Genomic DNA, 25,813 nt, shown 5'->3' with positions numbered 1-25,813 from the left:
GGAAAACCGTTAAAAGGACATGCATGGAAATTCAACCAAGGGGAAGCGAGGAAGTCACTTAACAATGTTAACAAGTGTAATTTTCAATAAGGCTATGATTTATGTTTGCTTGTCTTATGCGTTTGTTTATAATGTTGTGAAAACCAATAAAAATTTTTTTGGAAAAATAATAATAATTGAAGGCAGCCTTGCAAGCAACTCCCTTAAAACAAGGACTAGCCTGCAGAACTTTTTATCTGCTCACCTAAGCTGGGTGATGATGGTTGGCTTCTCAAGTGATTAGACTTGGAGCAAAGGAAGAAAGGAGGACATCTGAAGTGAGGACATTCCATCACAGACCTTAAGATTAGGGTTGGTGAACAACTGCATACTCATAGCTTATCTTGGTGCTTCACACATTTACCTTAAATGATACATATATTTTTCCAAATGCACATTTGTGACATTGAAAGAGGTCCCAACTGCTTAGGTGTACACCTAGCCTTGAAGGGTGCCTCAAATAGTGTGCACCTCCCTCATAGATAATCTACTTCTAATATTTTTATTTTATTTGTTACATTAAATGTTACCCATCCTGCCAAATTTCATTGGCTGTTTATCTAGACAATAAAATACAAGTAAACAGCCAAAAACACTTGCAAAAATGGACATAAAACTTTCCCTGCTTTCCAGTTAGTGTGGAGGCAGCTCCTTTTCAGGCAAGTGACTATTTACAAGCCTGTTTTTCTGCATGTTGCTGCTAAGAAGTGGAGAGTTTCACAAAGGGCTTTCTTGTGGAACTGTGGCATCTATTCCTTGAAATGTTTTGAAACAAGTGGGGTCTGTTGGAACTTGTGGGAAAGTTCATGGCTCAGTTGCTCTTTAAAATAAGGTCATCCTCACCCAGCAGACAGAGACTTCTGACAATTGGTTCCCATTCCGCTGCTTCACATTTTGTGTAGCGCTCATGTTTGCAGTTTGCACTGTGAGAAACATTGGTGCTCCCTGCTGCAAATGCCCACTGTATGTTCTTAAAACATTTGTATGTTGTGGCCTAATCAGGTCTCCTAAGCACCTGGTACCCAGGTTGTCTTGTCTTAATAGTTTTCCATCGTGAAAATGTGTATGACCCGTCTCCCTTTCCTCACAAAGTTTACACTTCTGGAAGAAGCTGAAAGGATTGCATACTTTGTGCATTTCTGGATTCCAAAGTTCCCAGGATCCTAAGTAACAGCATGTCCTCTTCTGCAGATGTCATCTGGTCAGGATACTTTCCCATAACATCTGTTCCTGTAATAATAATAATAATAATAACCACAGCTGCTTGTGGTGCGTGAGGAACCTCTAGACTGCATGGATAGGATGTGAAAAGTAGCCGGAAGTTTTCAATTGCCAGTTTTGCCATTGCCCTACACACATGCTCTGGGATTAACACACTAACTGGGTTGTTGCCGGTACAGATTATTACAAATTGCATTCTGTCTTGGTTCTGGCCTTTAGGGCATAATCCAAGATTCTAAGTCTTGTATCCTACCAAATTCTAAACAGCTTTGCCCTCCTCCCCTAGGGACTATAATCAGGGACACCAATAAGTCTTAAAAGATCGGGAATCAGTCCATTAACACATAATTGCGTAATATTTGCATGTGCAAATATCTACCTATAGATGCAGAGTTAGAATTTAAATGTCAAAGGAGGCAAGCCAATCAATTTCCAATCCAAATCAGTACGGTTCAATTGTTAAATTAGTTTGCAACCTACCACAGGTCAGCCCAAATCAGTAATGAAATCAGTTCATTTCCTAACAGATCTTACTCCAAATCAGTTGTCCTTCAGTTATCCCCATTCATTACTCTTCAGATATAGTTAACTTAAATTAACTTATACCTTCAAATTAATATTGCATCAGTAACCCCAATTCAACTCAATTCCGTTTCACTCAAATACATTATGTTAACTATATTGTCAGGTGATCCTTTTCCTGTTGCTTGCTGAGGTTGAACTCAAACTGTGTGGCAAAGGAATGCCCCTCAAAGCACCAATGATCAGCTGATGCTTCGGTTATATGAAGCCCCTTGAAAAGTGCTCTGCAAGACCCAGTGACCACCTGACACATTAACCCCTTGCTCTTGTAATGCTGCGTGGTTCAGGTGCATAACGGGGAGTTCCGCTGTGGAGGAGACAGGGGTGGGGAGTACGGTATGCAATTCCATAGCCGCCTCTTGATCTCTTAACTGGTCAAAATACTGCCCTTGTTATTTTGGTAATAGCCTACTGAATGGGAGACGCTGACTCCAGGGGCAATAATCTCAGTTTTGTAACCCCAGAAGCTTGCTGTGGAATCAAAACATTTACTGAAAGGAGAAAGACAGGATCTTCCCAAATATTGTCCTTGGGAAATATTGGTGGACTAACTTGGTTCATTTTCAGAGTGTGAATGACCACTGCATTTGGTATTGGCAAGACATTTCCATCCTAGTCAAATTGCTTACTCTGGACATGGGAGCTTCTTTCATTACTCCTGCTATTGCATAGCACATCTACCATAGCAATTTTATTTTGCTCTGATTGATCTGTTGGTGACTGATCCAACATCTTGGATGTACCGGGATGAGTAAGCTAGATTGCTTTTTGGTCCTCTAACATAGGGAGCTGCCTTGGATTCACATAACTCTAGAGTTGGAAGGGACCACTAGGATCACCCAGCTGCCCAAACTCCTACAACGCAGGATTATTTTGCCCAACGCGGGGCTCAAACACACAACCCGAAGAGTCTCATTATGTACGAACTGAACTATCCTAGCCATCTTAGCCACCTTATATGGAGTCACACCACTGGTCCATCTTGCTCAATGTTGTCAGTACTGACTGGCAGCTGCTCTCCAGGGTTTCGGACAGCAGGCTCCCCCAGACCCCTTACCTGGAGATGTTGACCATTGAATCTGGGGGCCTTCTGCATGCCAGTAGATGCTTTATATTACTAATCTATAGTCATATCCCTGTAATTCCTGGTGGAATTGCATTTCTGCAAGTGTGAGTACAATGGTGCTATACCGGCGCTGTGTAAGCATTCCTATAAAGTGATAATAGTAAAGGTTAATGAGCCAAAGCCGGGGACACAGTGATTCATTCATATTCTCCAGCAGCATTCTAAATTGCATCCTTCACTACTGGTAGAAGCTTGCTTTCTTGTGGGGAGAAAAATCTGGCGTACGGGTACTATGCACATGTTTTGAATGTGAATTGATTTGTTTAGAAATCACTGTCCCTTGAACTGTCCAGTCGAGTCCAGGCTCACTTCTGTTTCTCTCTGTTTAAAGTTAGATCAACTCATATGGGGGGTGGGTAGAGAGACTGTAGCCCAAACAAACCTATAGGAGTTCTGTGGCCCAATAAGCTAAACACACTAGCTTTGTGTGGCTCACCTGGTAAAGCAGGGGTGGGGAAACCAATTTCAGCCAGAGGGCCACATTGCCCTCTGGGCAGCCTTACAGGGGCCACATGCCAAATCCAGGGGAAAAAGTGGGTGAATTGTATCTTTGTACAGGAGGCGAGTTTCTACGCAAAGTCACATGCCCCTCGGCACAGTGGGTCAGTACATCTTGCTGTTAACCAGAAGGTTCAAGCCCAACCAGGGATGCCTGTGGGCAGGATTCCTTCATTGCAGGGGGTTGGACTAGATGATCCTTGAGGTACCTCCCAACCTTACAGTTCCTCTATGATTCTAAGTCATATTCTGTCTGTAGAATTTCAGAGGATGAGCTTCACTTGTGCAGACCGGTTGCGTGTGGTGTGTTCAGAATCCTGTGCAAAAATGTTCTTTGGTAAACACTCAGAACAGGCTATAATAAAGATATCTCAAAGAAGGGAGATTGCGTGCCGCCTTCTCTAACATGCAGTTAACAGGAATTGCATGTATGTTTGCCAGTAGCCAAGCCTTTCACCTCAGTCCTTTGTCGGTTGTTTGTTTCACTTGAATTGAAAGTTGGGGGCAGCGGAGGATGCCTCAAAGTGTGCAGCCAGCTTCAATCCACCAGGGTCATGTTGGGACCGTGAGAATGAACGTAAAGGGGGTGGGGATTCCTTGTCACTGATGTTGGAACTAAACATTTATCCCCCACTCCCCTCCCCAATTGGAGAACAGGCCAGTCCTCATGAATACAGTGGCTGTGAATTCAGTCAATATGAGTGGGAGAGCTGTTGTCCATTTACTGGAAAAAATAGAAGCTGTGATTTTATTTTATTTTTGAAGAATGGAGCTAGGAATAATATCTCCTATGGAATTGCCTTCACAGAGCCGTAGTTCCTGGCCAGTTCAGATGGCAACACCTGGGAGTTGGCAGTTCTATGTTTGGATATGAGATGGTATGGCCAATTTACATGGTAATTTACCTGAGTGGGTGGCATCTGAAGCCGCTATCACAACTTTGGCTATCCTGGCCCCGAGGCAACATATAGACCTTTAAATATAGTATGCAGTTCTCCTATCCAAATCAGTGCATATAGGGTGAAGGCAAGAAGATAACATTCCAAAATAATGAGTTCTATAGAATCTTCATGAATAACACATATATTGCGATTTTCCTGTCATAGTTTCAACACTCATGTGTTGTCGTCCCCTGCCCCTCAATGGATCTTGTTTGTTGTTATGAATTACAGTCATACCTTGGATCTTTGGAAGCTGAATGTCCGACGCGGCTTCCGATTGGCTTCAGGAGCTTCCTGCAGCCAATCGGAAGCCGTACCATGGTTTCCGAACATTTTGGAAGTCGAACGGACTCCCAGAACAGACTCTGTTCAACTTCTGAGATACCACTGTACTTTGATTAGACTCTAAACTTACATGTTTTTGATCTGTTATCATTGAGATATTTATAGATGAACACGGAAGATACCAGATAGTATTTCCTAGGCATGGAGAACCTTAACACTGATTCAAATGTTGCTTATTGACGAAGAATCCCCATGGCAGTGAACCAAGTCAGTTAATAATGTCTGTGGGATAGCATATTTGAATGCATCTTCCTGAATGGGTGAGGTTAGCACATCAAAGGAGAAAGCTGGACCGAAAGCTTTTCTACCTTGGTGGCCTAAGTTCATGCACACAAAGAGATTTTAATGTGCAGTGCCTTCGCACTTGCAATCCTAACATGCGTGTTGGAGATGGTGAAGTCCGATGCCCATGTTTCATTGCTTGCTCCCGGGAACCGACTGTTGCTTAAAACCTTCCCTGCAAAAAAACATTGCACTTTTCTTAAAGGCAGTGTTACTACATTGCCTAATTGGAAGGATGAAATATGGAGTCTCGATCAGAAACTCTAACCCTGAGACGTCCCAAAATCGAAAAATCTAGAACTGTAAGTCAAATACAAAGGCTAGCTCATCATTGCTGAGTTGTGGTATGCAGCACTGGAGAATAGGTAAATAATGGATTTGAGGTTAGACGTAGCCAAAAGGAAGCCAGTAATAAAACAGTCTAATTGGTAACACATGGCACCCACATACTTGAGAGTTTTCCAGTTCTGATGCACAGCTAGATTGGACCTATAGTAGATAATTGAGACTCCATTTTCCTCAGTATGGAAGATCGCTAAGCATTTTGTATGGATCTATTGTGTAGTAAATATATGAAGAATTGCTGTGCCTCAGCCAATATAGCTATTGTGTTGGAAGGACACCAAAGTAAGAGAAACTTCCAGAGCAGTTGAGAAGGATATTCCTGCATGTTAGAAGAGCAAATATTAACACTGAAGTCTTCCTGATAGTTAGCTGCAGCCACTATTGTTTTAAATGATGAAGTGGAAGTTCTTTATTTTGGGCTTGAAAAAGGATTTGTGAGTAGTGAAGCGTTAGCTGAGATTGGATCTCTGCAACCTGGCATTTGCAGAGGAATTCGTTTTAAAACAGCACTTTCATTCTTTATGTGCTTGTGCTTCGTTTCTTGATTACCTCATGCTTGTCTGGTTTACACCATTTATGGTGACTATTGGAAAGCAGTTGCAAGACTTGTTTGCAGTCTACTGAGGGGGGGTGTGGGTGGGTGTGTTGCACACAGCTGGTGGGCAGAGATTGTATGCGCTCATCCCTTGTTAGTCTTGCTTCTCTCTTTGCTGTTTCCCTGACTGATGATCTCTGGATTGTAAACTCCTTGGGGCAGGGATCTATCTCCCTTCATGTAAGTTGAAAATAGCAACTGAATGGGATGTTCCCATACTGCGCTCCCAGCTTGTTGGAAGTCAGTTTGAGGAAAGGGGAAAGAAATAGATTCAGCCTTTACATCTGTAAGACCAGGCTTGCCGCTTGCTTGCCCCCTTGAACAACAGTTTAGCTATACAGTGGTACCTTGGTTTAAGTACTTAATTCGTTCCAGAGGTCCATTCTTAACCTGAAACTGTTCTTAACCTGAAGCACCACTTTAGCTAATGGGGCCTCCCGCTGCTGCCACGCCACCGGAGCACGATTTCTGTCCTCAACCTGAAGCAAAGTTCTTAACCTGAGGTAATATTTCTGGGTTAGCGGAGTCTGTAACCTGAAGCGTATGTAACCTGAAGCGTACGTAACCTGAGGTACCACTGTACGCAGGAATACAATGTTACCTCCATTTTAATTGAATTGTACTTGCACAAGGGTGTTGGGGAGATCAATATATTGTTGTTACCACTCAGAAGATGCATAAACATTGTGGCTGAGAGCCTCCCCTTTGTGTTTGTGGTGCTCTTGGGAACACTTTTGCCGTTCACGCAGACACATTACCATACACTTAAAGCTAAGCTGAGATCCGGGAAGAACAGTACTTTGTTCAAGGCTCAAGCTGCATGGTGATGTTTTTCTAAGATGCTTTTAAAATTTTTATTTCTGTTAGCCTTACCCGCTCCCCCCCCCCATGAGCTCTAAAGTTTGTAGAGTATATTGTCAGAAGAGTGCTGAGTACTGTGTGAGAAAACGTTGCCGAGAAACCTCCTTCTTTAACTCATGTTAAACAGTTTGTGATTTTAGTGCCAATCTGTAGAGTTGGAACAATTCACTCCAGTTCATTCCAGCATGTTTGCCTCTTGTATTCAAGATTTAACTGTGTACAGTACTCAGATGCACTTAATCTATGTTCAGGACCGTTTCCAGGATCCTTTTTACCAGTTTGTTAAGTGTGAAGCCTGGTTAGTTTTAACCAGATCACAGCTAATGTAAGAACTGATGTGCTGCTTAACTGTAGCTAAGGTAGGAACAGTGAATTCACTCCGGTAAGGGGACAGACTGCGGGGAGGACACAGACAACTCCAGTGTCTTGCTTCCGGTTTCTTATTCAGAATTAAAAGATTAGCCATTGTGTTCCTGTGCTGGCCATTACAGTAGTGGATCAATAGGTTGTGGGGGTTTTTTTATGGCTATAGCCTTCTAAGAAAATGCAAATTGTTCTTAAGATATATTGAAAAGCTAGGTAGTCATAAAGAACTTCCTCTTGAAAATTTAACTCGGTGTTCATGAGTCGCTGTGCAAAACGTGTTCCTTTCTAGTCCGCTGCGATTCCTCCTATCGCCCAAACACGCAGCAACAAAACAGGAACTTCTTAGCTGCAGGCCTTGCTCATTTTCAGCTCTTAAACCTCATGCAAATAGTTGATGTGGCAGCATCTCAGCATGGCCTGGCTTGTGACTAATGGGGGCGAGGTGATGGCGGACCTCTTGCAGACTTCGTTTTGGAAGTAGATCTGTCCTTTTCTAGGGTGGTGCTAGTTGCTATGGGTCTTCAGTGTTTTTATGTTTTAAAAGGGGAAGTACAAGAAACATTCTCTGCCCTAGAACCCATTAGTGCAGGAATGAGTTATGCTTACTTAGTGATAAGTAAGAGGCAATATCTTTTTGTTATTGCTTAACCTGTTTCACAGCTGAAGTGGTAGCCCTGTGTCAAGACTATACCACTTCAGCCTGCTTGAATGCTTCTCCGTGCAATAAGAATTGCACACAGCGAAAGCTAAGCTAGAGCTCTTCTTCCTAACACCTAGTTTTCTCTGGAAGATTTTCCATTTTTGAATGTGCGCTCAGTCAATGTGAACTCTTGCCTGAAGTGGTATGGCCCAGATACATCTTCACCTTGAGGAAAACCAAGCTGGAGAGAGGTTTGGGGAATATGCCTAGCCTTAAGAACTAGAGAGTTTGCAGCACATGAAGCTGGAAACTATGTTTTGATCTCCTGCTCTCCAAAATGGCTTTTGCCACCGGTGTGGTGTTAGTTGCTGCTTAACTCTACTTTTATTGGGGACATTCTGTCTTCTGACTGCGAGGAAAGCTGTTTCATATTTAAATATAAGGATTCTAAGAACATGTTGTCTTTCTCCACCCTCTTCATTCAAGAATTCCTTCCATTGCTACTGTCCAGGGGCTGCTGCTAATACAATGCCAAAAAGAAGGGAGCAACAAAATAGGACCACTCCTTCCTTTTTCTGTTGGTTGTTCTTAAGTATTCCTCTTCAGCAAATTCCAGAGTGGGTGTTCCCTTCAGGAATGGGGTTTTTTCTCTTCCAGTAGTAGAAGTGATTTTTATACAGTGCCTACAGCCCTGGCTGCCTTCTGAAACACATTGCTGTCCTGAAACTGATCATGGGCCATGCTAGTAGGAGCAAACAGACTCATGGCTGGCTGGCTTTAATTTCCAAATTCCAGACTATGTGATAATGATAGAAACAGATTTTGTTTGCTGCTGCTATTCGGCGTCAGGTGTGGGTGTCAGGTGCTTCTCTTTTAAAAGAAATAAATCACATGAAGCCATATGGCATTGTAGTTTTTGCACAAGGCTCCCCAGAATTACTTGCTGTGAAAATTCTAATTCTTGGCCTTTTGTGATAGCATCATTCCACAGAAACTGGACCTCTCAGGGGCTTGCGAGATGAAGCTCAGAGTTGCTAATAAGCTTAGCCTCATTGCATGCACACCCTGAAAGCAGACAAGATCCTGTATCTGAGCAAAAAGCCTAACACTCATGTTTTCATCCTGCATTGTTGCGGGACAGGGGGGATTCCATTTGGATGAACCTAAGTTTTCATTTCATCCATTTATCTTGGGCCTGCACAATGTACCAGCCCGCCAGCAAAATATGGCAGCCCACCAGGGTATTTCCTGTTTATACTGTCTGCCTAGGGCTGCGAAAAGCAGCTGGTATAATATCATAATACTCTGGGGATAGTTTGCATTTGACCTGGCAGGTTGCAAGTCTGCAGGCCTGATTTATCTGCCTGCAGCTCATCTTAAGGATTATCTCTTTGGAAGACACTTTGCAATTCTTCCAGATGTCTTCATAGCCCTTCTCCACTGCCCAGAGGTGCCACGTCACTTTGAAAACAAGTCATCTTTTGATTTTGACAAAAAGAATGTTAGTTTGCATGACGAAGCTGGGAAAGGTAGTTTTGGCTTAAGTATCCCTTCAGGGATGCGGGTGGCGCTGTGGGTTAAACCACAGAGCCTAGGACTTGCCGATCAGAAGGTCGGCGGTTCGAATCCCCGCGATGAGTGAGCTCCCGTTGCTCGGTCCCTGCTCCTGCCAACCTAGCAGTTTGAAAGCACGTCAAAGTGCAAGTAGATAAATAGGTACCGCTCCGGCGGGAAGGTAAACTGTGTATCTGTGTGCTGCTCTGGTTCGCCAGAAGCGGCTTAGTCATGCTGGCCACATGACCCAGAAGCTGTACGCCGGCTCCCTCGGCCAATAAAGCGAGATGAGCACTGCAACCCCAGAGTCATCCGTGACTGGACCTAATGGTCAGGGCTCCCTTTACCTTTACCTTTATCCCTTCATCACTCCCCTTTTTTAGAAACAGATGCTGACAGCTCCTTCTCTTCATCTCCCAACCAGGAAAGTTGCAATCCAGAGCGTCAGACTACTTTACTGCTTTTAGGCAAATGTGCACTGTCAGTTAAATATAATTTGAAAGAAATCCAAGCTACTAAATTGCTGCTTGGGTTACTGCCATGTTTTATTAAATCTCTACCTGCCTATCTTGGAAGTACAAAGACACACTGACCGCAAAAGAGGTGGTATCTTCTTAGGAGGTTAACCACTGTAAAACATTTCTTGCATTTTTGTAGCAGCTGCCGAAGATGTCTCCTGCATCTATGCCCATTTCAAATCTGTTTGTTAATTCCCTTCCTTTTCAAGCTTTATCCTGTTCTCTTTCTTTTGATCGGTTGCTTTGTTGTCCATATTTTTGCTACTTGGTGGCAGTGCAGGCCTCAGCTTTGGAAAGCTTTCGTGATTTCTCTTGCTGGAGCTGATGGCTGAAGAGTGCAGAAGGAATTGGTCCTCTGCATCGATGTTTGCAGTGCTGTGTAATGCAGCATTATAAAGGATATTCTTTCGAAAACCATATTTTAATGGAGACACAGTAGGTAGGAACTTCAGTGGTTTTAGGGTTTTCTTGAAAGGTTGATTAAGGTTACAGAACGATCTAGTAGATGCTGCAAAGACACCATGAGAGACCTTGCCTTTTGTACATGGTGTTTTCATATATTAAATATTTAAAATCTATATCTGTATAACAGGTGTGTGTGTGTGTGTGTGTGTGTGTGTGTGTGTGTGTGTGTAGAAGTGGCCTAGGAGGAAATGTGGCCTCCAAAGCTAATTCCCTACCCAAACTTCTTTTAAATTGTGACTGATCTTGAGCTTGGGGATTGGGCCAGTGTTTCCCAAGCTTGGGTTTCCAGTTGTTTTTTCAGACTACAATTCCCATCACCCCTCACCACTGGTCTTGCTAGCTAGGGATGATGGGCGTTGTAGTCCAAAACCAGCTGGAGACCCAAGTTAGGGAAACACTGCTCTAGACCCAGTTTCTATTCTCAAGGACCCAAGGTTGAAAGGAAACAAGGGGCAAATGTTTTGCTTTTCTTTAGCCTCCTAGCCCTAGTAAATGCCCACATATATCCTGCAACCTGCCCTCCTTGCAGTTTGAGGCTCTACACCTAACACACCCGTTTTATGATCAGAAGAAGTGATGTACTACCAGATGTCATTGCAGGTAGTGTAATCATATTGCATCTTTTTAAAAAATTAAAATCGTTGTGCATGTGCTTTCATAGGAACAATGCTGCTTCCTTTCCACTGACATGATAACACTCTACTGCTATAACACGGTTCTGTCCACCAGCTAGTTAACAAATAACACAGCACTAGGTTGTATGTTGGCATTGCAACAGTGTGTATGAGACTCTGGTGACACACCATTGACCTTATAGCTTCCTAGGCACTCTGTGTGATGCTGGGGCAAGTCATTTATTCCAACTTAATCTTCCCCTCTCGGGTACTTATACAACTCCAGCTCAATTCAATACTTCTTGCATAAGATTTCGTATTTCTGAAATCACTGCGTTTCTCAACATTTGGGTTTCTTCTCTGTACATTATAAACACAATTAATTCCAAACCCTGAAATAGTCTAACATGCAATCTTGATTAATTAATTTTATCTACGTAAAACTGTATATCCTGTCCTGCCTGTTGCTTGCATACCGCTCAGCTATAACATACAGTACAGTGTGATATAGGAGTGTATAGCAGATTGAAAGCATTGGATGAAAACCTATAAATCTATTAAAACAAGCACCTTCCCAAACAGGAAGGGTCTTGCCATTCCGCAACACACCATAAAAGAGGAAGCCAACTTGACTTCCCAGGGTAGAGCCCCACAATTTAGGTGCAGCTACAGGGGCAATGTTTCTCTGTTCCCTGGCAACTGAGCCTCCATCGTAGATGAGAAACAGAGAAAGTCTTCTCCATGAATCTCCAGATATGGACAGGTGGTGGTCCCTAAACTATCCTGAACCTAAGGCTTTTAGGCCTTGAAAAGGTCTTCATCAACACCTTCAATGATGCCCAGAAGCAAGCTGGTACCAAGTGTAACCCTTGCAGGACAGGTGTGATATGATTTCATAAGGAAGTGTCCATCAGTCTTGCTCCTGCATTCTGGATCAGTTGTAGTTTCTGAAGTCTCTTCAAAGGTGCTGTGTTACTCTGGGGATTACTCTGGGAGCTTAAATGATGCTCCCAAGCACTCTGACATCAGCTTAGCTATAACAGCATTGTGTGCACTTGGAGCCATTCAGCATTTTTCATCATGGGCATCTCAATAGCTCAGAAGCAGGATTGCAAGTTGTAACAAATGAAGAGTGGCAGGATCTGCACTGAGAACGCACTCTTTAAAAGCCTTTGCCCCACCTTCTTTGTGCTTAGGGAGTTTTTCTGCCAAGCTGGCATGTTGCTGGCATAGCTGTTCTGCTGTTATGATACCACACTGCTACTTGAGTGGGAACTTCAGTGAAATTGCATGTTTGGCTGAAGAAAACCACCAGCCTGTCATTGCCTTCCCTATGCTCCTGGAGTCCCCAAAACACTCTTATGCATTTTGTGGATTGGAGTAAATGTGGTTGTGTTTTCTGCTTGGATTTATGATTGCATAAAGAGTCAGAAGTGTGCAAATAAAACCTTTCTCCCCTGCTTTTATTTTTTATTTTTGGGTAGTATTGGTAGTTAAATGAGCTATGTTCACAGAGAGAGAAATGCTTTGCAGATTATATTTCCTGTAGTAATTAACTTTCCTTTCCTTTTTGCAATTAGCTTTCAGTGCACAGGAAACAGCTTCCCATAAAGGGATAAAAAAAAAACTGATGTGGAAATGCATTTGTTAGGAATATTAGAATAAATGGGTGTGATTAAGGATGAAATATGTTATAGCCGGCATGACTAAGAGAGCATTTACTCATATTAAAGAACTAAATCTATTTTGTTTTGACATTGTAAAGTGAGAAGGGTTTGGGTAGCAGCAGTATAATAGAAGCAAGTTTTCAAGAATCATTGAGTCATACCGTGGAAGTTATAGTTGCTCATTACAAATCTGTTATGGGCAGACGGCTATGGGTTCGCCTCTTTTCTATGGAAAATAAGCCTTTACCAGCACTGTGGCGTTTTAAAAAGGAGATTGCTAGGGTTTACAGTCTGCGAAATAACTCTTCATTTCTAAGTTATAACCAATTGATCAATTAAATCTCACATAACACTTTTGTCCTACAAAATAGTTCTGCACGAAAGGTTATTTGGGAGAGAGTTTCTCGCTTTATAGGGACGTGGGTGGCGCTGTGGGTTAAACCACAGAGCCTAGGGCTTGCCGATCAGAAGGTCAGCGGTTCGAATTCCCGCGACAGGGTGAGCTCCCGTTGCTCGGTCCCTGCTCCTGCCAACCTAGCAGTTCGAAAGCACGTCAAAGTGCAAGTAGATAAATAGGTACCGCTCCAGCGGGAAGGTAAACGGCATTTCTGTGCGCTGCTCTGGTTCACCAGAAAGTGGATTAGTCATGCTGGCCACATGACCCAGAAGCTGTCTGCAGACAAACACCGGCTCCCTCGGCCTATAGAGCGAGATGAGCGCCACAACCCCAGAGTCACCCACGACGGGACCTAACTGTCAGGGGTCCCTTTACCTTTTCCTTTTCTGGCTTTATAGATGCACAAGGCAAGGAAAGTGTTCCTTGTTTCTTTTTTTTTTGGTGGTATATTGTATGAAGCCACTTCTTCTGTAAATACTAGGCAGGTAACCAGAGTGAAGACTGACTCGATAACAGAATATTGTTATGCACAGGACGCAATCAGGGTAACTTTGTCAGAGCTACAGGTATAACTTTGCACAGAAAAAAATGCTGACTCCTGGGCAGAGGGGGTCCTCAGCAAAACGACACTTGGTGCCCCCCCCCCCCCCGTACATCATTTGACACCTTCATGTCTTCCATATACCTTACCTGATGGCAGTGGTGGACAGCTGAGAGGCTGCCAGATCCTGAGACTGGACCTTCAGAGAGCACATACTCTTGAGTTCTAGGCTTTAGCAAATCCTTTTAACTGCAATATCCCTCAAGAGTAGGAAATGGGACAGTCCTAATATCACAGAATTGTAAAGTTGAAAGGGACCCTGAGGGCCATCTAGTCCAACTTCCTGTAATGCAGGAATCTCTCCTAAAGCATCCATGACAGATGACCATCCAGCCTCTGCTTAGAAACCATCTTCCAAGGGAGGCCATTCCACTGCTGAACAGCTCTTGCCACCAGAAAGTCCTTGCTGATGTTTAGAAGGAGGCTGGGCATCCAACTGAGTGCAGTGTGGCTTCAGCGGCCGGCTCCTCCTGAGTGCAAGAGACGAGGAGCCGCCAGACATGCTGGGCCCCATGCTCAGCCTCTTCCCAATGACACACATGTGCTGCATGCGTGACATCCCATGCATTTGACAGCTGCATGATGTCACGCGCATGTCACGCATGTCAAACCACACTAACTGCCAGAAAGTTCTCCCTGATGTTTAGTGGCTCCCCGTTTGTGGAATGCTTTCCCCAGAGAGCTTTGCCTGGTGCCTTCATTATATATATATTAGGCACCAGGCGAAAACCTTCCTTTTCCACCAGGCCCTGGGCTGATTCATATCCTACAGCTTTTCAATCGTGTCTGTGAGTGAGGTGTGGGGGTGTGTTATTGTTTTGTAGTTTTGGTTTAACAATTTGCCAGGGTGCGAACCACTCTGAGAGGAAGGGAAGAATATAAAATAAATACTCAGAATCTCCTTTCTTGTTCTAAGTTTGTGAGAACGAACGGAGAGCATCCCATGCTATACCTCAGCTGCAGGGTCTCTCCCCTACCCTGACAGAGGCTGTGAGAGGCTTTGATGGCCCAGATATTGGCCAGAGCTGCAGTGAAGCAGCTTCAGGAGAAGTAGTCGGGAGATAAAGAAATTGGGAGAGTGTAGGCTGCCAAGCTAGTGGGAAGAGCGTTGGACTAGGAGGCTGTGTCTCTGGGCTCTGGGAGTCCAGCCAGGAAGCTTTTGGGCATAAGGAAGGAAAGCCTCTAGTGAACCAACTAATCTGCTCTTGGCATGACAGTAAGGAAAAGGGGCAAAGAGGATTATTATTGTCTTCCATAAGGTGAAGCTTTTTAAGGTTTAATGTTTTTATAAATGCTGGAAGCTGCCCAGAGTGGCTGGGGCAACCCAGCCGGATAGGCAAGGTACAGATAATAAATTATTGTTGCTGCTGCTGCTGTTGTTATTATATAAGCTTGGATGGGGAAGAACTAGAACTAGGAGAGAGGGAGCACTTTGCCAGTGCTGCAAACCCATCTGTGGGGGACAAAGTATTCCAGGGAAGTTAACCCCTGCCCTGCTGTTGCCCTGACAAAAATCACCCTCCTGTAGCTGCTGTTGGCCCTGGAAGGGAATCTCCCATTTGTGCCAGTGCACACATCCATTAGCAGGGAGGTTGGGATCTGTGGTTTTGGTCATGTCTGTGGTGGAGGAGGAAGGGGTTAACTTGTTGTATTGGGTCCCTTTATTCCCCTTTAACTGGGTAAATAATTGCCCTCATTTCTGTCATTAGGAAAAGCAGGGATTCTGCAAAGTGTTGTTCTAATGAGAGGCTTCCTTTTTATTTAGAAAGAGAAACTGCACAAGAGCTGGGGAGAAGGAGTTTAACATCAAACTATATAAACCACACACTATATAAAGCTCCCAGTTTTTGTAGCTTAAATAAAACTTGCTAGAAAATTCAGTGCATTTTAAACTTCCTATTGAATGTTGAAAAGAAGTGATGCTGTCTGTGGTGGGATATATAGTCATCCTAGACTGGCAACACTTCTCCTTTCTGCTATAATTCTGTCAGTGACTCAATGGTTTTCCTAAAAAATTGCTTCTGGAAAGATGATGGTGACGTAATTTAATTTTGCTTTGTTATATGGGTGTCTAGACTTCCAGTTGAGTTGGTGTCTGCTGAGCAAACGTGCTTTGCCTTAAGGCGTGCACGTATTATTGTTCCTAAAATAGGTCGATCAGCTAGAAAAAAATATGACAAGCTACATCTTCTGAAATCCCCTTTCTCCCCATGTTGAAACTCTTGCGTAATTTGCCCACACTACTTTAAAGAAGGGACGCGGGTGGCACTGTGGATTAAACCACAGAGCCTAGGGCTTGCCGATTGGAAGGTCGGCGGTTCGAATCCCCATGACGGGGTGAGCTCCCGTTGCTCAGTCCCAGCTCCTGTCAACCTAGCAGTTCGAAAGCACGTCAAAGTGCAAGTAGATAAATAGGTACCACTCCAGTGGGAAGGTAAACAACGTTTCTGTGCGCTGCTCTGGTTCGCCAGAAGCGGCTTAGTCATGCTGGCCACATGACCCGGAAGCTGTACGCCACCTCCCTCGGCCAATAAAGCGAGATGAGCGCCGCAACCCCAGAGTCGGTCACAACTGGACCTAATGGTCAAGGGTCCCTTTACCTTTACCTTTACCTTTACCTTGAAGAACTGCAAGGCGAAAATAAAAAAGGGACCCAGATTTGAGAATCAGATTATTAGATAGCATGATCTTAAGCATGTAAATTCAGAAGCAAGCCCCATTCAGTGAGATTTACACTCTAGCAAGTGTGTTTAAGATTGCAGACTAAATTTCTGAAATAGTATAAAGGCAACAGATATGATAGACCTCTGGTTCCATCTGCTGGAGAGAGAAGTGCTAGCAAGAAGTAATAGGTTTTCCTTGTTTTGATGTAGAGATCTGCTGCCCCGTTTGACCTCAGAGAAGCTCATTGCTACTCACACATAACAATTTTCTACACAGATACTCGCATGTAAGAAAGCCAACTGTAACCTCAGGCCCAGCATCAGAATTTGGCACCACTGGGCAGCTGGTTATGGATTGAACATGCTCTGAATAAGTCATGAACGATATCTTATTTCTGACCTGAGCAAAATAGGATTCGACAAAAGAATGGAATGTATAAACTGCCTGGAAATTGCCACTTTCCAGGGATGGCAATTAAAAAGGGGAAATTGAGCCTGACCAGACTTTAGCAATGAGGCCAATATGATACGCATTCTTCACACAACAGGTAAGACAGTGTCTTTGGCCTGGCTAACGTCTCTTTGTAACAGATAGATTCTGCAACCTTTCGAATCGTTAAGGCAGAACAGGAAGATGGTTGCAGATACCACTCATCATTACGGAATATACAAGTTATTAATGTATATCTGTTATAATATACATTTAGCGCTTACGACACACATGTTATTGACAGATATTACAAACTAGCATGACATTCATTATGCTTGCTTCCCATTTAGCAAGGTTATAATCTTAAAATTCCCAGGCCTATAGAAGAGATGCTAATTCTGAGCCACATGCAAAACTTGGCTATTCAACAAATGCATATAGTTGCAGTCAATGCAGGTAGTGTCTTAATCAATTAGCATTTAATTCATTCCATACAGTTTGATGTCTAGATTCATTGCTCTTTGTATTTTGTAAGGTTAGTCAGCTTTAATTTACATTTGCATCTTTTGAAAGCGTTTACAGTATTTTCCTTTTAGACTAGAACTAAAAGGTGATAACAGGAAGTATGTCCCTGAACATAATGCTTTTTGAATGTATGAGTCTTTTGTTTTATCCTCTACATTTGCAAAAGTGCAAATAAGCGATCTACAGCTTTGTGCCTCGTAACACAGTTTCAAAGGGAATTTAGAAATATACACAGGAAGTAGATAAGATTTCTAAGTTCTTGTAGACTTCAGCCGTGTTTCTGAATGCAGCTGGTTCATTACGAAATACCAAGGCTTTAATCTGCCTCAGAGAGCTGTTGTTGATATATGATAAACAGATAGCATTTGTGTGGCATGGAATTGACTAGGCCATGATCTGAGGAACACATATTATGCTTGTTGATTCACCAGACCTTAAGATGCCATCAGAGACCTGTGACATTCTCAGTCAGGTCTGTTTCCGTTGCATTCCTTTTCATAGCTTCTGCTGTGATGGCACCCAGTGGCAGGATTGTGGAAGCTACAGTAAAAGTGGATCTATCTGGCATCACAGATTACCATATTTTTCACCCCATAGGGCGCACCTAGTTTTTTGGGGGGGAAATAAAGGGGGTGAAATTATTATTTTTCCCCCAGGCACTGGACTGGGGCGGGGGAAGCCCGAGCTTCCCCCGACCCCAGCCCCCAGAACAGGCTGCTATCCGCAAGCCTAGGGAGCCTGGTGGGAAGTCGCGCCGGTCTCCCCAGGCTTGCGGATATCTGCCCAAAGCCTGGGGCGCGCTGAGCTCAGTGTGCCCCAGGCTTCGGGATGCAGGCAGCTCTCTGCAAGCCGTGGGAGATCTTTGCGCAGGGCTCCCACGGCTTGCAGAGAGCTGCGCGAAGCCTGGGGCGCACTGAGTTCAGTGTGCCCCAGGCTTCGGGATGCAGGCTGCTATCCACAGGCCTAGGGAGCCTGGCGGGAACTCCCACGGGCTCCTAAGGCTTGCGGATAGCTCCCTGAAGCCTGGAGAGCGAGAGGGGTCGGGTCTCGCTCTCCAGACTTCAGCGAAAGCCTGCATTCGCCCCATAGGACGCACACACATTTCCCCTTCATTTTTGGGGGGGGGGGAGTGTGTCCTATAGGGTGAAAAATACGGTATTTTACCTGTACCTGTGGAAAGAGAGCTTTGTTGCAGCCATGTCTTACCATACCTCCGGGTGATTCTCACTTTCCCTTTCATTCTTGGGCGTATGTACCTCAGTAGTACAAAATATTCAAATATATTGGGAGGGGAAATCTGTGTTAGAATTGGCCACGTATCTCTTTTAGAAACTCAGGAGTAACTTCTGAGAAAGGATCAGGCTATTGCTTCCAAGGGAAGCTTTTAAAAGGGAGGAGTGCCTTTCACATCTGAATTTTATTTTTTACGAAAAGTAAAGTAAGAATTGGCCCTTGCCTATCTTGCCAGACAAGTGGCTTTCTCCCAAGATTCTGTACAAATCTTTTTCCTGTTGACCTCTGAGCGCTATCTGCTCATCATCTGCATGTGTTTATGGGCTGTAAAAGATGCTATATTTCATAACAAAGAGGAAGTTCTATAGTAGGGCAATCCTTATAACCTACATACTCAGAGCTCTTCAGCAAATGTGCAGAAGATAGCACAGACTGGGCTGGCCACACAATCAAAAGTATGCAGTTGATGTGAGATTCCTCATGCTGAAATGTATATTGTAGTGGTAGTAGCGGAGCTTTGTCAAGCATTCCCCTGCCAGCCACATCATGGCACCCAAATGAGACGCATGACTTTGTGTGTCTAAATCTCTACCACCACACCAGTTTGCATCCTCAGCACAGCTCTTGCAGGTGACATTTTGGATGGCTTAAAAGTATTTCAGCAGTACAGCGCTCCGAAAGAGTGTTAAAATAAGGTAAAGGTAAAGGTACCCCTGCCCGTACGGGCCAGTCTTGACAGACTCTGGGGTTGTGCGCCCATCTCACTTAAGAGGCCAGGGGCCAGCGCTGTCCGGAGACACTTCTGGGTCACATGGCCAGTGTGACATCGCTGCTCTGGCGAGCCAGAGCTGCACACGGAAACGCCGTTTACCTTCCCGCTGGTAAGCGGTCCCTATTTATCTACTTGCACCCGGAGGTGCTTTCGAACTGCTAGGTTGGCAGGCGCTGGGACCGAGCAGCGGGAGCGCACCCCGCAGCAGGGATTCGAACCGCCGACCTTTCGATCAGCAAGTCCTAGGCGCTGAGGCTTTAACCCACAGCGCCATCTGTGTCCCGTCGTTAAAATAAAGCAAACCATTTTTATTCAAGTGGTGGCTAACTATGTGGCCTCACCCTTCTCTGGGTGATAAGGACAGGAATTCATGTCCTTAAGGCAAAGAAAATTTCCTGCATAGGTTGAGTAAGAGGACGATGTCTTTACCGAGAAGAAATATGCTAGCGTAGCCAAGCATATAATTGAGGGATGGTGTTGCGAAATACGGCTCTTTCCAGTTCTCAGAACGATGTTTTGATAGACTCCTGTTATAAGGAAAAGAGACGCGAGTGAGAGCCCGTGTTTGCTGCATAAGGCCTTGCTGCAGAAGAAACAAGCTGCTTTTTCAGTTGATTGGTGGCTTGTCTCTTCAGCAGAGGGAACTCCTGAGGTGAAAACCACAAGTTGCTAGAGTTCTCCTTTGGGTTCTGCTTCAGGCTATGCTGTGTTCTGGTCTGATGCTGGAACTCATGTGGTGGGGGGCAGGCAATTTCCAAGGCTGGACCTCTGGCATCTTTTGAGTGAGCAAGTAGCTTAGACAAAAGCAAGCACAGGTGTTTAATGCATCTGTGTCCAAGGTTAATGCCTTTCCGTTGAGAAAACTTGGGGAGTTCTTTTCCAACCACCACAGGCATCATGACAGGCCGTGGATTATGGGAATTGTAGTTCAGCAACATCTGCAGGGCTAAAGGTTTCCCACACCTGCCTTAAGCCAACATAGCAATGCCAATATGCCCTGTGCAAGCTGCTTCATTCGTGCATTTTTGGCAAAGAGATATTCTGAGACAGAGTTGAGGCAGCCGGACTTTGTACTGTCTTACCAGGCTAAATATTTGCCCTTTCCTGTCTCATATGGCAAAACCAGTCTCGGAGAGCTTGACTTTGTTAGTCTACATAATCAGCACTGTGATCCTTGAACTTCTTACTGATTATTCCACTGGCTTTAAGGGTGACTCCAAAGCAAATGGCTTGAAGGCTGCCACCTATGAAGCTTTGCAGAACTTGCTCCAGACAGGGTGGGTAAAAATTAATAATAAATAAAATTTAACGGCACTGGTGCCCTAGTTGCCTTGCAGTGTAAGTTTGCCTTCATTTTCCTTGAAACCACAATTTTTTTTAGTGTCATCGTGAAGCAACATCCTGTCTTTTCTGCCTGCTTCTGTTGAAACAATGAGAATGGGGCTGGCTTATGAAGTTTAGGCACAACAGAACTTTGTATTTTAAAGGAATAGGCTTTTAATAGGTAGCATGTTTGTAAAATTGCATCTTATGAATTATGTGGGGAATGCGACCAAAGTAAGGCTGCTTTTAGTCTTGCTGATATCAAAAGTGAAAAGCATATAATTAATTATCTCATGAAAACTAATAGGATTATATGATATGTTTTTAAAAGCTGCATCATGCCCAAAGATTTTAAAAGTATTGAGTGTTTTCATTGAGGGACTGTTCAAGTCCCTATTTAATTTATATTCAGTTAACTTTGTTACAGTATTCTGAGGGTAGAAGAGCAATGCAATTCAAAAAGCAAGCTTTTTAACTAATTTAACAAATAAACACATTCCCTGCTTCCTCCACCTAAAAAAAACCCCCTAACCCTTTAAAGCACCTCATAATCTTAAATTTTAAAAATGACATTTCTGCTGTGAAATCCAGCAGAAGCATGATCTATGAAGGACCTTACGGAGGAGTGACACTATAATTGTTGTGTTTTGGTGTTGCCAACATGGTCCTATGCTTGCAGTAGTGCAGGGACTTTCCCAGATGCCTCGAATGCTCTCCAGCCACTGCTGCCTTTTTCAAGACTGTTGTTACCCTCTCTCCCCCTCTCCTTGAAAATAACATAGAGCTGGAAGAGGAAGTGGGAAGACTGTTGCTCTTTTCCATATCCTCTTTCAGCTCTGTGGTTTTCAAGACTCATATCTGCACCTGAGCAGAAAGCAGAATAACCAAGAGTGGAGAAAGAGAGGGAGAGAGGGGTTATCTGGGAGACTAGAGGAAGGAAAACAGAGTCACTGGGGAGGGAGATAAGAGGGGAAGAAACTGATGGATCCTTCTGAATTGTCATAATTCTTACAAGGGATCCCTTCAAAATCACCATCAAACTATAGGTCATATATTTGATGTATAACCACCAGCTCTCACCTGTAGAAAGTTGTCTTTGGGATCTTCTCATAATGAAATATCTGATAGAAAATAGCCTTGTGGATATTGGTTTCCTCCACTTGGTCAATCTCAAAAATTAGTCTTGATGGGATATTCTGAGGAGTGGACTAAAAAAAAAATGCCGTGTCACTCAGCTGCAATGCATAGTCAAAGGAAATGTGCCCCCTTCATTGCAAAAGATGTAGGGGACTTAAGATATGAGAACATCCACCCAGACCTACGTTTGGGGCTTCTGGGTCACATGTGGCTTCAGTGGATCTGACCTTGGCTCCCCCCCCCTTTGGGGCTTTGGTTCCTTCTGCCATATTACAGAAGCCACTACCACTTCAGGTCCAGGGGGTCCTTTTGTCACTGTTTATTTTACGTAACAACATCTTCAAGGAACTTAGAGTGGCTGCTGTACATGAAGTTCTTATGTACAAGATGTGGATCTCCAAGCAAGAATATGAAGAAGGAGGCAAACGTTTCCAAGCACAATTCACAGTGTTGGTGCTGACCTTTAAAGCCCTAAACGGCCTTGGCCCAGTATACCCGAAGGAGCGTTTCCACCCCCATCGTTCAGCCCAGACACTGACGTCCAGCTCCGAGGGCCTTCTGGCGGTTCCCTCCCTGCAAGACGTGAGGTTACAGGGAACCAGGCAAAGGGCCTTCTCAGTAGTGGCGCCCACCCTGTGAAACTCCCTTCCATCAGATGTCAAGGAAATAAACAAATATCTGACTTTTAGCAGACATCTGAAGGCAGCCCTGTTTAATGTTTTTAATGGTTGATGTTTTATTGTGTTTTTAATATTCTGTTGGGAGCCACCCAGAGTGGCTGAGGAAATCCAGTCAGATGGGTGGGATATAAATAAATTATTATTATTATTATTATTATTATTATTATTATTATTATTATTATTATTTATTATTACTGAAAGGAAAAGCCCATAAAACCCTGTGATAGAAAAAATATTGCTGCCTTTCCCAGCGCTTCTAATGATTGGATAGCTTTGGCACCAAAAATTTTGTGTCGCTTTTGTAGGAAATTAAGACATTTTTGTGCATTCTGCAATTTCCATTTGGTGTGTTTTAAAATATAATTTTGGTTGGTGGGGGAGGTTTTTTTTTGAGTGTAGAGAGAAACAAAAGGCCCATTTTCGTGGAGGAGGAGACTTTCTTTTGCTCTGGACACGGGGTTTGAAACTAAAGTTTCAAACGTTTCCAATACTACAATAGACATATTTTGCATCTTTCTTTTAAGTAAAGAAGCTTTCAATGCATATCCACGTTTAAAAAAAAAAAAAAGGAAGTGGTTTGTCAAGTCATGCTGCCTTTTATCACCACTGCCAGTAATGACCACAGAGAAGCTGTGGAACACAGAATATTCGGCACGAAACTATATGTGGCATTGGTCCATTCAACAGATATTGTGCTGCTGGCAGAGCGACAGCGTGAGTATTGTCGCATTTTAATTATTTCTTTTCATTCAGGGGTGCCATCAGTTTGCTTGCAAACTCTGTACTTGTAAGCTAAATTGGTTTGCATGGCTGGGGTGTCGTTTAGTAATTTCAGAAATAACCATTAATGCGGCTACACAGGCACACAGTTCTAGAGAGAAGTGAGACTAGCTGAATAATGTCCCATTTGAGAGACTTGCTGCCGTTAAGCCCTTTGGGGACTGGAAAGGGAGCTGTTGAACTGCTTTTGTTGGATCTTGTGTCGCTTAGGAATATTATTCAGTTTGCAGCATAACTTGGGGGGTTGGGATTACTTGGGCTGCCCATAGGCCTTCACTTCTGAAGAGCAATGGTATTTACATTCCCTTCCACACCATGCTGGCCATGGGCTTCCATTCAGCCAGTGGTGTGTTGATAACTACAAATGCAATTGGGAGTTGGGGGAACAGAAGATGCTGTTAGGGTAGCATTAAGTTCTGTGTAAAGTGGTACCTCATGTTAAGAACTTAATTCGTTCTGGAGGTCCGTTCTTAACCTGAAACTGTTCTTAACCTGAGGTACCACTTTAGCTAATGGGGCCTCCTGCTCCCTCCGCGCAATTTCTGTTCTCATCCTGAGGTAAAGTTCTTAACCTGAGGTACTATTTCTGGGTTAGCAGAGTCTGTAACCTGAGGTACCACTGTACAGCCCTTTCTAGTCCCGCACAAGTTTATTCAGTTTCAATAATAAAGAAAACTAAAACTGGCTGTTTTTCACAGAGCGGGATTTGGAGAAGTATCTATGCACTGCTTTTCGGTGTAGTTCTTTTTTTTTAAGGGCTGCATGCGCTGATATATGGACACATGCTTTTCTCCCCCATGTACTTCCGAAGTTATTTTAATTATTTTTTTAAAAAAAACCATATTCAAAACTACTGCAGGCATTGGGGATGTGCTACCCACCCTGGGCATCTGAGTCACTGTCCACTCTAAGCTTCTGAGTCATGCCATATATGCATGATTATTTCAGCAGCGTGGGTTGCTTCTTCTAGGAAGCCAGTTTGGGCTTTTCTCTCGTACTGCTTGAAATAATCTTGTGCCCACAGATACGTGTGTTTAAGTCACTGTAACTTCGGTGGAACTTTTAGTGTAAGTTTAGTGTAATTTCCTTGTGACTTTGAGGACACAGCAGATTCAGGACAGTAGGGACTTACCGCTAAGATAAATTCTCACAGGCAGCAGCTTGTGAAGTGGAAGAAAGTCCTTTCCTGGAGCAATTGCAAAAGGGCATAAATTCTTATTTTTATGAGAATAAAAAAAAATGGCTTTTCCGTGCTGTTGAAAATAACTTTCTTCCACCCTTGGCTCTGTGTTACTGTTTTAATCCTTTTTTGCTAGGCAGTTGTTGCTTACAATGACTTTTTCAAACAAACCACACATCTACACTTTTCATCTATTGCAAGAAGGGTGTTGTCCTTGCTTGTGAATATTTTATAAAACTTCTCTTAGGTCTTGTCCTAAATTGAGCAGTAAGGAACAGAGCCCTACCAAAGAGACAATTTTGGGTTTCCAAGAGCTCCTCCACTGCTGCCCTCTGCTTTGGATTTACAGCTGAGTAGTGTCCTTTTGACTTTCCTGCTATAACCTTCCCAGGCCCCTCATCTGTCCTAGGAAGAATCGCTCCCCATTTCACCCAAAGGGATAGAGAATGTTGTTTACATTAAACAAAATAGACCAGTCTTTCTCTCAAATTTACTCTTGGGGAGATGAGTAAACGTAGACCAACAAAGCAGCCTCTCTGCCCCTCGGTACTGCAAACGTAAATCATTATAACAGTGCGAAAAGTCTCCCTTTGTTAGTGCAGGAGCCTTTTGGATCAGGGATGAGAACCTGTGGCCACCTAGAAAATGTGGCAGGACTGCAACTCCCCCCAGCAGCCCCAGCCAGCATGCCCAATGGTCAGGGATGATGGGAGATTAATTTGTTTAATCTCTACTGTATTGTTCTTGCTTGTATATGTTAAACTTGTTTTTTTATAATTGTATATACAGTGGTACCCCGCAAGACGAACGCCTCGCGAGACGAAAAACTCGCAAAACGAAAGGTTTTTTCGTTTTCGAGTTGTCTCGCAAGACGAATTTCCCTATGGGCTTGCTTCGCAAAACGAAGCTTGCCCCGGGGACAGCGGGTCTTCTCTTTTGAAGCAAGAGGCGGCGGGGAGATCGCTTCTCCCCACCGCCCCTTGCTTCAAAAGAGGTCCGGGGGCAGCTCTTCCCGCTGCCCCCGGACCTCTTTTGAAGCAAGCGGCTGCGGGGAGATCGCGTCTCTTCGCAGCCGCTTGCTTCAAAAGAGATCCCGGACCTCTTTTGAAGCAAGCGGCTGCGGGGAGATCGCGTCTCTCCGCAGCCGCTTGCTTCAAAAGAGATCCCGGACCTCTTTTGAAGCAAGCGGCTGCGGGGAGATCGCTTCTCTCCGCAGCCGCTTGCTTCAAAAGAGATCCCGGACCTCTTTTGAAGCAAGCGGCTGCGGGGAGATCGCTTCTCTCCGCAGCCGCTTGCTTCAAAAGAGATCCCGGACCTCTTTTGAAGCAAGCGGCTGCGGGAGATCGCGTCTCTTCGCAGCCGCTTGCTTCAAAAGAGATCCCGGACCTCTTTTGAAGCAAGCGGCTGCGGGGAGATCGCTTCTCTCCGCAGCC

General features: G+C 44.0%; 1 protein-coding gene across 3 annotated transcripts in view; it reads left to right on the top strand.

The window, feature by feature from the left end:
* Positions 1-25,813, top strand: part of LIMS1 (LIM zinc finger domain containing 1) — a 72,012-nt gene that overhangs the window by 1,032 nt on the left and 45,167 nt on the right. The window contains exon 1 of one of the 3 annotated variants that reach the window (XM_081907457.1): positions 23,011-23,134. The exons of the other annotated variants lie outside the window; for them this stretch is intronic. The gene's annotated coding sequence lies outside the window, so the exon portion shown is untranslated. Of the gene's footprint in view, positions 1-23,010; positions 23,135-25,813 lie in introns of those variants that run through there. 3 annotated transcript variants of the gene reach the window in all.

The sequence above is a fragment of the Podarcis melisellensis genome, assembly GCF_964234715.1.
Source record: "Podarcis melisellensis genome assembly, chromosome: 4".
Lineage (NCBI taxonomy): Eukaryota > Metazoa > Chordata > Lepidosauria > Squamata > Lacertidae > Podarcis > Podarcis melisellensis.
This window is presented reverse-complemented; position numbering and strand designations above follow the sequence as displayed.